Source organism: Pterocles gutturalis, unplaced genomic scaffold (genome assembly GCF_000699245.1).
Source record: "Pterocles gutturalis isolate BGI_N339 unplaced genomic scaffold, ASM69924v1 scaffold37166, whole genome shotgun sequence".
NCBI lineage: Eukaryota > Metazoa > Chordata > Aves > Pterocliformes > Pteroclidae > Pterocles > Pterocles gutturalis.
This window is the reverse complement of record NW_010106836.1, coordinates 54,130-56,234: the sequence shown is the minus strand read 5'-3', so window position 1 is coordinate 56,234 and position 2,105 is coordinate 54,130. Positions and strand designations below refer to the sequence as shown.

General features: G+C 36.4%; 1 protein-coding gene across 1 annotated transcript in view; it reads left to right on the top strand.

Annotated features, from left to right (window-relative positions):
• Positions 1–2,105, top strand: part of LOC104472303 (potassium voltage-gated channel subfamily D member 2-like) — a gene marked incomplete at its 5' end in the record, with an annotated part of 18,447 nt that overhangs the window by 13,062 nt on the left and 3,280 nt on the right. The gene's annotated exons all lie outside the window — the stretch shown is intronic.

Genomic DNA, 2,105 nt, shown 5'->3' with positions numbered 1-2,105 from the left:
GGGCAGCCTGCTCCAGTGGCTGGCAACCCTGCCCACAGCAGGAGGGTTGAAACTAGATGATCTTTGAGGTCCTTTTCAACCCAGGCCATTCTATGTTTCCATTCTATGACAGCATTTCTTTGTGAATAAAATGGCCCAGTTGCTACATCACTTAGATAGTAATATGTCATCTCACAGGTGCTTATGTCTTCTCAATTTTTACTTTTGGAGTATTCATTTTTATATAATGTGCTGTGGGGAAAAATGTCTTGTTTCGTGTTCAGAGTATAACGTGCTTTCTTTGCCAAGATTCAGGCTGGGTCCTTTTGGAACATTTTTGAGACATTTTGTACTAGAACCCAATAATAGCAATCTATCTTAGAAATTGTTCCACAGCTGAACATTACAAACATACTTAAAAACCCTAGTAGTAGCCACAGGTCTTGTCAAACTCTCATAGGAACCATGGAAAAAAAATTCTATTTATTTGGTAGGAGTTGTATTTGGGTCCCAAAGTTTCACATTTCCTCTAATCATAAAGGTGGAATATGTAAAATTTATTTTTTTCTTTTTTTTTCAAACAGAGGTTTGTTGTTTTTTTTTTTTTTAAAAAAAAACAAATAATAAGTCTATGAAACAAGTATTATATGGCACATGAACACAAAAATGTATGCAGGGATTCCAAGTTGTATTCTGCAACTGCCTGGTCAGATCATGCATTCCTAGAATTTTAGTGGGAACTTGAAATTTTGGGCCCTCAGCTTGTGGAATCTGGAAAGTTGCTTGTTCACTGTATAACAGCAAGGGTGAGATGCCTTCTTAGCTTTACATTGTTTGAAATATCATTTGGTACAAGCATCAGTCCAGATGATACTAAGCAGAAGCGTATTTGCTCTTTTCATATAATCATAGAGTCATAGAATGGTTTGGTTTCTGTTGGAAAGGACCTTAGAGAGCATCTAGTTCCAACCCCCCTGCCATAAGTAGGGACAACTTCCACTAGACCAGGTTGCTCAAAGCCTCATCCAGCCTGGCCTTGAACACCTCCAAGGCTGGGGTATCCACAACTTCCCTGGGCAACCTGTTCCAGTGCCTCACCACCCTCCACCTAGAGATCGAATCTTTGACCACAACTCTTTGCTGGCACTTTAAAATCAATAGGATAAGATCTCTTCAACTCTAAAAAAAAAAGGCAGTGTAGGCAATGTTATGGAATTAAATGAAAATTACCTTAATAAAGAAAACAATTACACCGAAAGTTGTATTTTACAGGCTACTTTTAGATTATTTAAGAACAGTTAATTAAGAAGTATAATCAAATATATTAACTTAAGCCATTATACAATTTCAAAATGTTTCCAGTCTATATTAAAAGTTCACTCAATAACCCTCTTTAATGGACCCTGCAAAATGAATTCTTGTTGTTTGTTCCATCAAAATTTTAGGAAGCACAAAATTACTTTTAATTGGAAAACTAGTAGAGTTCTTGGCAAACATGTAAGCCACTGAATGTAATCTAAAGATGGCGATTAAGTCATTTTTCTCTCTGAATTTTATGTCCACTGTGTGGTCACATTCAAAGTCTTGATTGTGACTGACATAGGCCTTATGGAAGTCAATTTTTAAACAAGTTTTCCCTATCCATGAAATCATAATTCTTCAGCATCACTCAATTCCACACAAACTTAAGAAATGAAATAACATTAATATGCCTATAAAGGTATTTCCATTTGTCACAAACACTTGTCTACAGTTGATACTCTATTTACTTTGCTCACATATTTTATATTAGCACTGTACTGTAATTCTGAAAAACATCAGCACATTTCCCGTCAGTGCATCGTTCTTTAGGGTTAAAAGTATTCTTCTCATTCTAATACACAAAACCACATCAGGCTAACAAATTTGAAGTGAACAAGACTGAGCAGAGCATAAAACAATTCAGAACATGCTCTCTAAACCATTCTCAGGGTATGCAGACCGATTCCATCAGTAACTGGAAGGATTTTTTTTTAAAAAAGGGAGGCTTTATTTGACTGCACGTCAACATCTTAATCTCTGCTTAGTTTGGGCTGCTACTTTTAAATTACTATAAAAATACCTCTCCCTGCCCCCTCCCTCCCCCC